The following is a 15,877-nucleotide window of genomic DNA, read 5'->3' as shown; positions in this document are numbered from 1 at the left end:
GACCCTTCTCACATATGCCCTAAGAAACTAAACACAGACTTATAGGTCTCTGGGTTTTTCAGTCTAGAACATTTTAGACTGAAATTCTGATTTAAAAAAAAAAAAATCTTTTCTCATTTAAAGGTAAAAAGTCACAATTTCTCTACCAGTCAATAAGTTTTTCAGAACTCAGACTTCTAATAACAACTTTAAATTGGACAATGGTTACTGATATCAAACTATCAACAACAGTTGTGACCTTATTGTCTTATATTTACAAATATAGTAGGGCAGAGTAAGAAAAATTTTTAAAGAAATGTATATAATAATTTACTTATTTCTGAAATTCAAATCAATTCATTTCATCCTAAAGAATTAAATTCAATTGCCTCTTCTTAAGTAACAAATGCTGTCATTTGTTACCGAAGTAATCTCAATACGATGTTCATTTTTGTTTCCTCTCAATTCTCTTATCACTTTTAAATAATCCATAAATTAAATATGCAAGTGTACATTTTTAAAACCATTTCAAATGGTGAGATGATGAGAATCTTTATGCATTCTGTGAATTCCTACAGAGCCTCTTCATTGTCACTGAATAATGGAAGACTGGGTCGTGTGTCCATCAACAGGACCTACCAGGCAATATGAACTCCAGATTCCCTTACATTTATACAGTTAAATAATAATGTTCAGTTTAACTGCCATAAAGTTGGTCAGATATTCTTAAGATTCCTTCTTTCATTCAGTAAATACTTATAAATTATCAGTTGTATGCCAAGTAACATTTTAGGACTTAAGAGATTCAACATGAAGAGTGTAGACAAAATCCCTGCGTTCGAGGAGCATATTTTATTTTGTGTATGTTTTAGTGACTATGAATCTTCATTTAAAACAATTGCACTGATGCAATTAAAAAGCACTTATAATCTGGCAGACCAGCCTAATCTAAGTAATGGGGAATGTTTCTGTTCCTGGTTCCCCCTGCTTACCCCCGCTCCTGTTTAAGCCTTCAAGAGACCTCTCCAGCTTTCCCACTTGGTATAAAGAGTGGGTTCAAGTATAATACATTTCCTGCATATGCTCAAGTATTATCTTAGTAGTTAGTGTTTCTTTCTGAAGCTTGGAGTCCAGGGCAAAATGAACCATAATGATTTATGGGGAAAATAGTAAATTTTTCAGGATAAATTTAGTTACCACCTTTATGTAGGTGAACTGATCACAGAGAAGTGTGGAAATCGCATGAATACACGAGGATTTTCAAGCTTGCTAGAATCTCTAAGAATATTTTTTCCATGTTACAGCTAAATGAGACCCATTATGTAGGCTTTCAGATAAATTTGCAAAGCTCTTATCCCTGTAAACTTCATAGATCCGCCATTATTCTTAGTGAATAACGAGTTATATCCTGCAGCTTCATTAAAAACACGTTAATCCCTTTGTGATAGCCTCTCCCTAATTCATTGATTTGATAATACAAGAACAAAAACCATTTCTGGCATAACAAAAATGCAGTATCAAAGTGTAGTATATCCATAAATATAAAATGTAACCGGAAAACCAATACATTTACCAAAGAAGGATCAGGTTTTCTAGCCGCAAAATAATGCTGTCGTTGAACACTGCTAAAATCTAATACCTTAAGAGTTCTGTCATCGCGCCACATTGTGAGCTGTTTGTACCAGATGTGATTGTACCAGACCAAATGACGACTTGTTTGAACATGAAGATGAGAGGCAGGAAAAGTCTCTCGGGCTCTGCCCGCACGAGGCTCCTGGAGGGTTATTGCCGATCGGTAGTAAGGATGGGAGGAGAGGGGTTGGAAGAAGACAGGTACGTATCCTCTCCCAGTTGTAGGTTATTTACTTAACTCATTTAAGGCTCAGTTTCCTCATCTGTAAAACATGGTGTTATCTCCTTCAGAGATTTTATGGGGAATAAATGACTTAACACAAATCAAGTTCCTGGTAGATAATATATACTCAAGAAATGTCAATTTCCTCCTTCCTTTATTAATGCTTCAAAGTCCCTGGTGCTGCATTTGATTCATTCCGCAGGTGTTAGGCTTGGCACAAGGTGCTGGAGATACTTCCATCCTCTCACCACAGAGACCTCCTGGTGTGGAAATCAGACAGACTTTGGGGTCAAACAGACCTGCCCCCAAATCCCCACCATGTCACTTGCTGGCCATGTGCTTTTGGGAAAGTAACTTAACTCTCAACTTCAGTATGTTTGTCTGTAATATAGAGGTCTTATACAACTTAAATGGCACTTAAAAATTAAGTAATATTCATAGAGTGCACTGTGCTAGAATCTGGGTAGACAGATGAATTAGAAATGGTCTCTACCCTTAAAGAGGGTGGTACACATGTATAATTATGAGGGCCGATGCAATCTTTGCAGAGGAGTGTGTTAGAATGCTGTTCCTGAGCTTGCATCTCAACATTCCGAAAGCAAGAGTTACATTTCGTAAGCTCAATGTAAAGAAACAGCTGCAAAAGACCATCATAATTTATTGTTCAAAGTAGCCAATGTGTTTACCCATGTGCATTTGATGTCTTCTCTATAGTTAAATAGGATTCTGTGAGACAGTGTTTTTTTTCAGTCTGTGTAATTCCTGTTTCTCTTGAGCCTAATGTAAGGCCTGCTTTGTCCCTGGTCACCTCTGAAGCAGAGAGGACTGAGATGGCGTTTTCACTCATGAGTGGTTTGTGAGATTATCAGCCGATCTACGTACAGGGTAAAGAGGCTGACCTGCTGGTTGGAGTTAGGGTGGAGAAAATGAGGAGAACTACTCGAGTCCAATATGATTCTTTTACTGTTGTTAAGTGACATTCTGCCTTCCTTTCCCTAGTATGTCAAACAAGTCTTATTTATGCCAAACAATTAAGCCTGTTATTAATGGAAAGGTAAGAGGGTGGGGAGAGAATGACTTGAGGAAACTTTTTTAGAAATAAAGGCTCAGGTCATTATAATATGGTGAGTGCAGTCATAGAAGTCCCCTAAGGAGGCTAAAATCTCAACAAATGTTTTTTTTTTTTCTCTCTAACCCTGACCTGGGTTAAAATTGGGGACAAAAAAAGGTAGACAAATTTTGGTTCCTGAAGTAGCTGAAGATGCTCATTCTGGTTATTTCTGCTTTTCAGCTCTGATCTCGTCTGCTCTGTTGCAGACACGAGCATACCCTTCCTCTTCTAACGCACACGCCCCCAGCCTCCCTCCCCCCAGCACAGGCACCCTCTGCGGCAACGCGCGCACACGTGCACACACACGCACACATGCGCGCGCACACACACACACGCACACACGCGTGCACACATGATCACTTCCTCTCAAAACCTGTTGTCAGGAAAGGTTTGCGTTTGTGCTTTCACTTTAGCCGCACTTCCTCCTCTTGCGGTGTTTGTGGGGTCCCTTCTTCTAATTATCCCACTCTTGCTTTCCATTCTACTTCCTCTCACTTCTATCTAGTGTTTCATCCCTCGCTAACGTTTTAAATCTTTCCACTCCACTGGCTCTCATCAGTCCACACGTATGTGCAAAACCCCCCTCCTACCCCCCTGTGTGTCTACCCCTGGCCCCCCGTCTGTCATCGTCCTTTGCCCTTTGCCCACCTCCTCTCGTTGGCGCCCCCGCAGCCAACACCGTGGGACTGGATCACTAAAGCCAGGCGGCAGGGAAGCTGCCCTTGCATCTCTGCATGAGAAGCGCCTCTCCTGCATCTGAAACATCATCGGCGACCAGATCTTCCCAGCCCGTGTCCTCTCTGTGCACCTCACATCCCTGGCCATCCCCGCATCCCCGGAATTCCTTCTGGCCCAGACTTCTCGGTCACTACTCGGTATTTCTCTCTGACTATTCCTCGCTACGTTCCTTCGCTGGCTCCTCTCCCACTCCCCAACCCTTAAGCAATGTCGTTGGTTCCCTTTCCTTCCCGTCCACACGTTCTTCTTAGCGATTTCACCCCCAAGCACAGTCACGCCGCGCCTTCTCTTCCAAATCCCACGGCAGATTCTGAATCGCTTGCTGGGTGGGTAAATGATCATCGCCTCCAAAGAGCCTCCTTCAGTTCTGCAACTTTGCTTCTTCCTTGTACTCCCAAATAACAAATTCTTGGCGGCTATTATTCTGGGTTTTCTGGTTTGATCATATCACTCACAACTTTCTATGGCGTATATAGGAGAATTTAAAACTCCTCAACCAGGTATCCGTCATCACTGTCTCTCACTCTCCCAACCCACCCCTCAGACTCAAAGCCGTTGATCTGACAAGTCTAAATGTAGCCACGGAACTACCGGGACTGGGGACCGTCTGGCAAAATCTGGGGCACAAGGTGACCATAATTACACCCTTTCTCCAGCCTATTTTGCGTTACTCATATGTCTGTCTCCCCAACTTTTCTCTCCCCTCCAACAAACCCCAGCACAGAGATTTGAACTCAGTGGTTGTTCCACAAAATTACTAACATGTCAGGAATTCATTTATGATAATATGGCAAGTGATGGGTATTGATTTAAAGTAATGGTTCTCAAACCTGCGGTCTCAGGACACTTTACACTCCTGAAAATGACTGGGGACTCCAAAGTTGTTTAGTTTATATGAGTTTTGACTGTCAATGTATTAGGAGTTAAAAACTGAGAAATGGTTAAAACACAAGCCTTCACAAGCACACACTCCATTTTGCCACCAAGGTGATGATGTCATTACATCCCATAGCCTCTATAAACTCAAGGGATGTGGAGGGTCAAAAGGGCAAATCTTAGCATAATTGGAAAAGCAGTTCTAACCTCTTGAACCCTCAGACCGCACTTGTAAAACCACTGATTTAAATGTTATCACCGTTGGCCGGGCACGGTGGCTCACGCCTGTAATCCCAGCACTCTGGGAAGCTAAGGCAGGAGGATCACTTGAGGCTAGAGTCTGAGACCAGCCTGAGCAAGAGCAAGACACTGCGCCTCTACTAAAAATAAAAAAATTAGCCAGGTGTTGTGACGTGCACCTGTAGTCCCAGCTACTCAGGAGACTGAGGCAGGAGGATGGCTTGAGTCCAGGAGTTTGAGGTTGCAGTGAGCTAGGATGACGCCACTGCACTCTACCTGGGGTGGCAGAGTGAGACTCTGTCTCAAAAAAATCACTCTTGTGGGTATCTACACTTTCATAGGGATTAAAGACTGGTGCCAACTGAATGCAGTTCCCAGCTGGAATTTTCAAATCAGCAGGTAAGTGGAGTGGTGAGAGGGACACCCCTGGAAACAAGAGCCCTCCTCAGTGCCCTGGGATTTCTCTGCAAGTGGTTGTGAGGCAGCTCTCCTGGGGGGCCAGGAGACGCCAGGACAGCTTGGGGGCAGCACAGATGTGTGTGCAGGTCACTGACAAATAGACACAGGCCTTCCCTGCATGCCAGCCTTCTCTCCCTCCCCAACACACGATAAATCCCCCGAGAACCTCAGCTGTGTCCTAACTGCTCTGGTGCCATCCTGGGCCTTGACCGCATTGAGTTGCCTTTAAGGGGCAGTGGGCACCACTGAACTCATCTTTCTGAGGTCAGGATCACCCTGGGCCTCTTCAACAGCTGCAGTGTCTTTGTGTTTGGCCCCTAAGACAAGTAAGAGAATTAGGGGGAGACCATGTCCAAACAAAAGCCTGGAGCTGTTGCTTTGGTTATCGTTTTCGATGGACTCTTATTTGCTTTGTATTCTTTGAGCTGGGGGTTAGGAACTAGATCTGACTTCTACAGAAAAACAGTGATGCACTCTAATACTGGCTGCTATTTATTGAGCCCAAGTCTCGTCTAGAGTTCTATTCATGCATCATCTCAACCCTTACAGCAGGGGAGGGTGGGGAGAGTCAATATTACTTAAAATTTTGCTGCAGCTGGAATAAACTGAGGCTCAGGGAGTTCAGTCATTTGCCCAAGTTCACACTAATCTGTTGGCCACTGGGGGAGCCCGGGTTCGCACCAGACCCGTGTTTACCCTGCGCCACCATAGTTACTGTCCTCATCCCATGTTCCTGTACCCAAAGTTTTGGTGAGTGTCTGACCATGTGTGTGCCCATACATGCGTGTGTAGAGGGTGGACATGTTATTCGCTGGAATTTTTTGGAGCTTTTTATTCAAAGCGTGGTATATGAACCATCAGCATCAGCTTCACTGGTCAGCCAGTTAGACATGCAGAATCTAAGTCTCCAGACCTGCCGAATCGCAATGTGCATTTTAACAAGACCCCTACGCGAACTGTAGGTGTGTTAAAGTTGGAGAAGCACGGATCTTGAGCACAGTTGTATCTCCCTGAACTCTCACGAGAAAATTAAGTGAAGCCATTGATAGGGTTTCTGGCTCAGATACATATTCAGCACCTTTAGTAAAAAACAAAAAACATGCTTCTTAAAAGAATATGCTTTATTTTAAAAGTGTGTATTTATGCTATTTTGTCCACTTTCAGGCATTCTATACTAATTCTGCAAAACTTCCTAGCAAATGAAAAAGATGCACTCTACATCTACGTTTTTGTAGTCATCTTTGAGGTCAGCCTGCAGTTGTGTTTTATTAAAATCAAGCAAAGACTGAAGGTCCCCATTCAGGAGTGTGGTTTGTGGTAGAATATAATTTGTACCACTGGGCAAAGGTCATACAGAGGAGCTCGTTAATGCACTTACTCTGGGATGAGATCAATCTCCATACTTCACCGTATTGATCCGGTAGCGCATTGGTGCTTCCCTCTCTGAGCTGGGTAGCTGGCGTGTGAACAGAGACGGATAGCCGTCTGAGCCTGAGCGTTCTAGCGGGGGCGCCACCCAGAGCAAAAGCGGATGTTATGTCCTCCTTTAGTGTGGTCCTTTTGGTTCCTCGTGCTGGGATCTTGTACTTGTTTATCAGTTACACAGAAAAAAAAAAGTTTTAAAAGGAATGCATTGCTTTTTTACTATGGGGTTTTTTTTTTTGCTTCTGTAATTTTTATAAATCCTGTGTGCTCAAAGTGTGGTTAAATTTATCTAAATATAGATAGATGGCTTGCTTTAAAGTGTAACATACTAATATTATGAAAACACAGTTCCTTTCTTAATCAAAAAGATATCTGTTCAATGTGATCTTCAGGACTCAGGAGTGTCCCCTCTGTTCCTTTTTGTCACAACTCGCTGCCATTTCTGTGTAATTGCAAAACACCCAGGAAGTAGTGGCGTGGTGAATCCAGGTTGTATACTTCTTCCTTGAAATTATGGGCCATGTGAACTCTAGAAATGAGGTAGAAACAAGCCAACAGGTCAGACATTTCCCGTTAAAAAAAAAAAAAAAGTGTGGATTCTGGATTCAAACTGGACACAAGCACAGTCAGAGCCCTCCCGACACTCAGACGCGGCTTCCAGGAGGAACTGGACACTGAGAAAGCAGCAGCCTCCGCGGCCCCGCCTCGGTATTCCCATCACACTCGGTCATAAGCTCATTGAGAGGTGCTTCCTCTTCATCCTTGAATCCCTCCCAGCCCAAGCACAGTGCTGTGCACAGCCATGAGCGGGCGGCTTTGCACTCATAGACTTTTCCTAGACTTCACATTCCTAGTTTTTAAACCAAATTTTGCCTTGAGAAAAGTGTGAAGCTTGAGTCTGAGACAAGTACGTATAGGCTAAGCTTTTGAAAATAGACTTAAACCTCATTCTTTGGATGGATATTTCTACATCTATGAAATACCACTTTGAATGTCAAAATATGACTGTTTTTCAGATGGAAAATAGCCTTTTTAGATGGATTAAGAGTTAGATTTATTGGTCACCAAAAGAACTTTCAGGAAGAGGAGTGTTCTTCTAGAGCTTTCATAGATAGAAAGCAGCATACAGGAATATATTGAATATAACGTGAAGATGGACAGCTTTGTAAGTTTCCAAATCTTAGGACATACTTCTTCTGTCCCCCACATTTGTGAAGGCAGAAGGTCACAAGAAGGAAGAGGATAGACTTTACCTCTCAGCCAACCTCGGTCTGAGCTCCTGTTGCACAAATGAACTAGCAATGAGGGTCCTCAGTCTGAACTGCCGGGTTCGGGCCACGAGTGAGAAAGAAACAGACAGTTCGGACAAATCTGAATGAGACTTCAGGGAACTAGTCTAGGACAACGTACAATTCAACTGGCCTTGAGCACCTGGCTGATGTGCATTGGTGGAATATTGTTAGATACTCTCTCCTACGAGTGGGTTGTGGCTATTATTTGGTATTTTCCAGGGAAAGGTCCTGTACCGTCATCAAGACAGATTTTTAAAATAATTTTTGGCAGGGAGGAGTCCTAATGCGTCATAAAAAAGTAATAGAGAAAGTACCGCACGTGGGACCTGAAACCCTTTGGCTTTCTATCTCGTGCATGATGGCCAGCTTCGTTAAGACAAGGACATGGGACACACTAATTTTTAAAACTTATGCTCACATTGCTCCCTTATTGTTATTTCACAGCTGCGTGAAGACAGGCAGTGGCATGATTAATGTGTGGTAACAACCCTTCTCTGGGCCTGTGTCTATCTACACATGCTAGGAGCCGTTGGTCAGTTCAGTTAAAAAATTAATGGACTTAATGAGCCGGCTGAATTGCTTCTTGTTTAATGTGAATCAACCAGCCCATTCCAACAAAACAACCAGCGAGCTCACGCTATAGAAGCAGCATGTCAACGAAAAACCATGTATATGGTACAGTCATGCGTCGTGTAAGGTTCTGGTTATCAACGGACTACCTATGTGATGTTGGGCCCATAAGAGTATGATGCTGTATTTCTGCTGTACCTTTTCTATGTTCAGATGCACAAATACTCACCATTACGTAGCAACTGCCTACAGTATTCAGGACAGTAACATGCTGTGCAGGTTTGTAGCCTCGTAGCAACAGGCTAGACCATACGGCCTAGGTGTGTAGTGGGCTGTACCATCTAGGTTCGTGTAAGTACACTCTGTGATGTTCTGCGACAAAATCGCCTAATGACACGAGTGAGTCTGTGCCTGAGAAACCATGAGGACACCTCTAGAAAGAACCACATAGCTCTTTTTCTTTCTCTGAAGAATACTGTGCCTCGACGATCTGTGTATGCACATGGAAAATGGAAACAATTTCTTTCTGTAAATATTATATCCATTTTCTGAGTGACCCATACTTGGAATAAACACAAAATCAGCATTTAAATTGGGTGTAACTTGCATTGTGTGAAGCCCAGAGGCAACGAAGAGGAATCCGGTTCTCTCATTCTCCGCCCCTCCCCGCCTTCTTTTGAGGAAGCAAAACAAGAGCTCCCTCCGCAGCCCCCCCATTAGAAATGCGTTCCTTTAACACAGAGGACATTTCTGCCGGTTTATGGTGAGAATAATTGGGAACATGGAATTCGATACCTTGCATTTCACTTCTCAGCCACCTTTGCAGGAACTTGTATTTCATGTATCAGGACAGCTGTGCTATCCATAAATTCTTACGGATCTTGATGTGCTGTCTTTCATCTTTATGTTCAGATATACCAATAGTTGTAGAGGTTGCTAAGAGTGAATAAGGGGACGACTGTCTGGAAGTATGGAAGACAAAGAGGGATTGGCTTGGGACTGGCCTACAGAGTCCTCACCTCACGGGGACAGATTCAACAGGGCAGTGCCTGTGTCTTAGGGCGTGTGTAGGGGACTGCGTGTTGGGTAGGAGTGGGGGACAGTGCAGCCTCATGCGTGTTCTTCTCCCCAGTAAGGAATAGGAAGGATATGAAAGTATAGGAAATGAAAGATACATTGCAAGGCGCGCCCTCTTCACACAGGTGCAACAGAGGACGGTATGGTATTGCTAGGTACCTAGCTCAGGTGATTTTGATTCCAAAATCATTAGCTTGTAGCTCATATAGGATGTTTTCCCCCTTTCTGGCCAGAACGGGGGAACTAAAAATTTGGTCACAACTTTTGCCTGACACTATTGGCGAATAGTGTTTCCATGACAATAGTGTCCCTCATTTTTAGGTTTGGGCCCTAAAGTGTGGGGGCAGGTCCTATACTCCGCCCTGCTGAGCTACCAGCAGTTGGAAGAGGGACCACTGGCAGCCAGGACCGCACCAGTTCACCTCCGGGTCTTCTGGGACTGGGCCAGGCCAGGAAGGAGCTAAACAGTGAAGACCCCCAGGGGCACCAAGAAAGCAGGGGCGTCGCAGTGCAGGGGTGCAAAGCCGAAAGGCTGAGGGAAGGTGACCCCAAACGTTTCCCCAGTGAGGAAGGCTGGGGAAGGTGGCCCCCGAGACTGCCAGCGGAGCGCCGCTCATTCTGTGTGACCAGGGGCTTTCCCATTCCCTTCCCGCGTGCTGACCACGTTCTGGGTGAGCCACTAGGAAGAAGGCCCCAGGAACAAATTAAGGTACTATTTGCCTACCTATCTTGAGAGAAGTATCCAGTCAAATCATGTCATACAATAATTTGTGGATTTCCAAAAAGATGAAGACGGTGCAACCTTTTCTCTCTAGGCTTTGTCTCCATTTTGATCTTGACTCTAGTTTACCCAGGAGAACCTTATTCCTCCCTTGGCAGGGCACAAAACTGACCCCTTTGGGGAATAAACAAGAACTTGGTCTCTCAGTTCAGCCCCCGCCTCAAGTCACCTTCTCTGTCTCCCCGACGTGGGAAGGAGCATCATCTAGATTTTATATCCAGATAATTCCAAGGCTCTGTCATTTGGTATCTGTGGTTTTGTCTTTTGTAAACTTCCAAAGGACTTTATTTCTCAGATTACAAATTTGCTTACATTTGAAATACAGAAATCAAATTACCATTAATGTATTTCCTTGCAGGAAAGAAGCTGGGGCAATATTATATTAAAAAATAAACTTACAGAGAAAAAAATAAGGAGAGCGCTCTTTATTCCTGTGTGAAAGAGGCATAGGGAAGGAGCCCTGGGCTGGATTGGGAACACCTGCGTTCCCATCTTGTTTCTGACACCTGGGTAGCCTCAGGTAAACTACAGCCCACCTAGCTTGGGTCTCCTCTTGTGCCAAATGAAGTGGTTGAACGAAATGTAGTTACTGGATGCTTTCGGCATTGACCTAGCAAATGTTAATTAGGCAGCTGCTGTGAGCCCAGGACCAGGGTGTGATTCAGCATGTGACAGTATGGGGGTGTCCTTAATCCAGGGAATGAGAGGGGATACCCTTCAAGTGCCAGAGACCGGAAATTAGGTAGGAGCTGTTAGTGTGTTTAGAGCACTGGGATGAATATGTCCCATGTGCACTATGGAGAAGTTTCTCGCAAGACAAAAACTGCTCGATTCACCTAGAAATAACCTTTCTGCACTTTGGGGCCACATTTTTGGCTCCTAGAGCTCTATCCTCAATTGCCACTCCTTTCTATGAATCCATTTCTGGGGATTTCTGAAGGGATAGACTGACTGTGAGTTTAGCGTAGTGATGTGTAGGGGAAATTAAATTGTGCGGCGGGGGGACAAGTCCTCTGCATGTCCCTAGGGAACCGAGCAGAGGAATTCTCCCAGGAGCTGTCACACCCAGAGAATTCCCACCACCCAACAGTCTGTAGGGACCTCTCCTTTTCCTCTGCCCTAATTTCAGCTGTATTTTTGGTGAGTGATATTTAGGCCACTTGGGTTCTTTCCTCCTTTCTTTGGCCAACTGCCTGATGGAAGCAGCCAGCCAAAAAGGACTCAAGGACGTTTTAGCCTCTATAAACTTCTTCTGTCTTAGAAATGCAATCTGTAAAGGAAGAAGTTGCATTAAGTGACCTTATAGGAGCCACAGAGCGTGTCCTGTAGAGTATCTCCCATCTCCCATCTCCTCCCTCCTTCTTCGCCCCGCTGTGCAAGGACCTCAACTGTGCGCCATTTCTCAAGCTGCCAGGCAGCCGAAACCCTCCTCAGTCTGTGCCGTAATCACTGATGTCCGGATGATGGGCCTGCTGCACACCTGGAATTCTCCTTTGCTTGGTGGCATTGTCGCCTTTAAGGTGGTGTCTGCAAAATGAGAATTACAGACATAACCCCATGACCCTGTTACAAAAATGACCGTCATATTCACAAATGCTTTTTTGACATTTCAAGCAATCCAAAAGAAAATGTATCATGTTTAAAAGGATTTTGTCTCCATTGCTTGAATATTGTCTGCCAGATCAGACATGTGAAACATTGCATTAATAATACTTAAGAGATTTCTAAACTAGAGAACAGGAAACAGGTCGTGGTCATAATGAAATAACACCAAGCAAAAGACATCACTGAAAAATATTTCGCATTGATCTACTTTAAGATACTCCTTTTCTAGTCCATCAACCTTTGCCATCACCTGAAATGTTTTTCTTTGTACTTCATTTAGCACCTTTCATATTTTGTCTTCTTTTATTTATTTATTTAGATTTCCATTTAATTATGATCAATAGGGTGTCCACTGAGCTGGGCACATTTCCACTGATCTCATTTGACAAAATCTACAGCTCTGAGAGTGGCTGAGGTTTACGGGGTTCGAGTTCTTTGCCTAAAGTTACCTGGCAGATGAGAGTGCCAAGGTGGGGGCCCAGGACTCTGAGCTCCAAGTCATGTATTTCTTTTAATGGCCCTCAACTCTGCTGTTAATGAAGGGGCCTAAAATACATACCTTCTCTCTTTATTTCTGGATTTTTTCTGTCTTTCTTTCTTTTCCTTTTTTTTTTTTTTGAGACAGTCTCACTCCGTTGCCCTGAGTAGAGTGCCGGGGCGTCAGCCTAGCTCACAGCAACCTCAAACTCCTGGGCTCAAGTGATCCTCCTCCCTCAGCCTCCTGAATAGCTGGGACTACAGGCATGCGCCACCATGCCCGGCTAATTTTTTCTATTTTAGTAGAGATGGGGTCTCACTCTTGCTCAGGCTGGTCTTGAGCTCCTGAATTCAAACGATCTGCCCGCCTTGGCCTCCCAGAGTGCTAGGATTACAGGCGTGAGCCACCGCGCCCAGCCGTTCATTTCTGGATTGTCTCAGTTTATCTTTAGAATAAAAGACTAGAAAGTTGTTTTCTAGGACGAAATTATCTTGGCTCCTCTTAACATGCCATCAACTTACACTGAAGGCGTTGAGAGGGACACTCTCCTTGAAGCTAAGTGTTGTATCTACTGTGAGGATATTGTTAGAGTCTAGTGTACAGAATCATCTAGAATCCTTGAAAAACCCACAGAAAGATTTCTCTTAGGAATCCAGTCCTAGCAGAAGCTGTTTTGCACATAACTGCTTTGATTTTATCTCATGTGCTACAAATCATGGGAGCAGTGGTGCTCTTGCTACAAGGAACCAAACTGTGGCCCATTTCCAACAACGGAAACAGCCCTTATGGAGCTTATTTTGGGGGCTAAGGCTAACCCTGGTTCTCAGTTTTGATTTATTTTTCCTTTATTTCCATTTCTTCATTTATTTCATTCATCTTTTATTACATGTACATATAAACTGCTGTAAACTGCTTCCAAATCTTTTTTAAAGAATGGGACATTGTGTGTATGTTCATTTTAGAATTATTAACGCTCTGTATGCTTCCTCGTGCACTAATTATTTTGCTGGGTTGCCTTGTTTGTTCAGTTCCTTTATAAGTTCCTTGAGGGCCAAAACTAGGTCTTACGCGCATTCATTTCTCGAGCACCCGGCACTGCTATGTGGTGCCTGATTTATTGTTGACTGGGGCGTAACCATAATCCAGGAAGGCAAATGCTTCCTAGGTTAACCACACCCTTACACAAACCACCCTTTTTAATACCAGTCTCAAAAAATCAGGCACTGGCTTGGCCATGAAGTTCATCAGTATACTAATTCCTATATTCTTTACTTGGCTGAAGACTGTAACATCACGGAGGAATCACCCCTGACAACCTAGCTGAATCATCACATCGGTGCCAACTCTTAGAAGAGTGTGTAGAAGTGGCAGCAACTCCACTGTCCTCCTATGTATTCACATGTGTACATGCTTTGACTCTGAAGCAATGGAACGTGATCGATTCCATAAGTCACAACCAAAAATTGTCTCATTACCTTTTAATGCCTGCCTTAACCAGATCTTATGGATTATGCGTGACTGTATGTGGAAACTTAAGAAACAGAAAAGTCTACCAGGACTGCTGTGTGAAAATTCCTATTCACCCCCCAAATATGATGAACTTGCCATTAGCTTATAACTAATTGATATTGCAACAAGAAGCTTTCTGAAATGTGGTTAAGAGGAGGAATAAAAACTGGCCAAATTTGTCCTTTGGTTTGACAAATTCTCAGAACGTAGCCACAATTTTATCCAAAAGAAGTTTACTAAATTATATACTCTGGTGACAATCTGTTTCCTAACAGTAATATATAACATTTACATACACTACTCTAAACCTCAAAATGTCTCTCACGTAATTACCTCACATTTATATAAATGAAGAAATTGACATTTAATGTCTGACATTAACATATCTTTATATAAAGTAATAATTGTATTCAACATCCCTGGGAAACAGGTATATCATACCTATGAATGTTCTGGATAGATTAAACTTACCTTTGCAAACACTGGACTTTGAAAGAAAGTTAATAATTTTTGGTGAAAGGCTCTCTAACACAAATCATACCATTCTGTGACTTCCTAAACAGAGGGTTAGACAAGCCTGTTTCTGAACACTCGTCGTGGCTGAACGCCCACTGTTGTACCAGGTTACAGAGGGCTTCCCGTAGGGGTTCCTGAAGTCTGGCCTCTGGCTTCCTGTACCGAGTGAGTCTGAACTGAGCTGCTCAAGAAATAGAGGACCAGACTGTTTTATTTGCTGTCTCCTCCTGCTGACAGCTGTCTTGTTCATGCCCCACACTGCTCTAGTCATTCACTTTACACCTGATTGTGTGAAGGTGGGGCAGGACCGAGGTGGCCCCACTTCCCTGCAGATTAAGGATATCAGCTGCGTAACAGCTGTGTCCCTAAACCTCTGTTTAGGGGACGACACCTAAACGTTCCAGTTTAGGCATCATTCCCAATTAATGAAGTTTTCAAAAATCTGGTCCCTACAACAGTGAAAGATAATTTTATATAATTTAATTTTGAAAGTCTGTAGACACTGACGTTTTGAACCCCTACTCTCAGAATTTTGCAGAACCCAAATCAACTAATGTAGGTTAACCTGTTACAAAATGTTACGAGAAGGCAGGAATGACCAGCATGGATGAAGCTGATCAGGGCGGGCTGAAGGAGGCAGCTTCGCAATGGTGTCTGAGGGCGTCGGTGCGTGTTCTAGGGAAGGGGTAGTGCTATCCTAGTCTAGTCGCCACGGTCATGAACTCTTCAAATCCTGGCTCTGCTGCTTACTGGCTGTGGGACATTTGGCAAGTTGCTTAACCTTTATGTCTCAGTTTTCTCATTGGTAAAATGCGGATCATAGTAAGTCCTGCTTCTTTGAGTTGTGAAGATTAAATGTGCACATAGGCTCATGCTTTTAAAGATTTTAAAACAGTGACTGATACCAGTATGCGTTTCCTAGTAGTAGTAGTAGCAGTAGTAGCAAGTCATGAGCAAGATAACAGCAAACACACAATGTTTACCAAAGAACTAGGATGTCATGAAACAAGGTATAGCCCACACCTGTAATCCTAGCACTCTGGGAGGCTGAGGCAGGAGGATCACTTGAGGTCAGGAGTTTGAGGTTGCTGTGAGCTAGGCTGATACCATGGCATTCTAGCCAGGCAACAGAGCACGACTCTCTCTCTCAAAAAAAAAGAAAAGAAAAGAAAAGAAAATTATAGTATTTACATGGCCGAGCAGTATGAACAGAGCAGGTTGCTCATGGTCAGAGGTAACCGCCCCCGGTTTCTGGCTGCCCAGGCCAACCCAGGCTGGAGGACCAGCAGGTACACTGATAATCTATTCCCAGCATAACTGGCTAGAGAGCTCTGGTTTGGTGGAGATCTTTGAAGGGAAATCGAAG

The 15,877-nt window shown here is 43.7% G+C and overlaps 1 protein-coding gene across 2 annotated transcripts in view; it reads left to right on the top strand.

The window, feature by feature from the left end:
- NR5A2 (nuclear receptor subfamily 5, group A, member 2) overlaps positions 1-15,877 on the top strand; it is a 123,673-nt gene that overhangs the window by 48,838 nt on the left and 58,958 nt on the right. The window lies entirely within an intron of this gene.

This window comes from Propithecus coquereli, unplaced genomic scaffold (genome assembly GCF_000956105.1).
Source record: "Propithecus coquereli isolate 6110/MARCELLA unplaced genomic scaffold, Pcoq_1.0 Scaffold328, whole genome shotgun sequence".
Taxonomy (NCBI): domain Eukaryota; kingdom Metazoa; phylum Chordata; class Mammalia; order Primates; family Indriidae; genus Propithecus; species Propithecus coquereli.
This window is presented reverse-complemented; position numbering and strand designations above follow the sequence as displayed.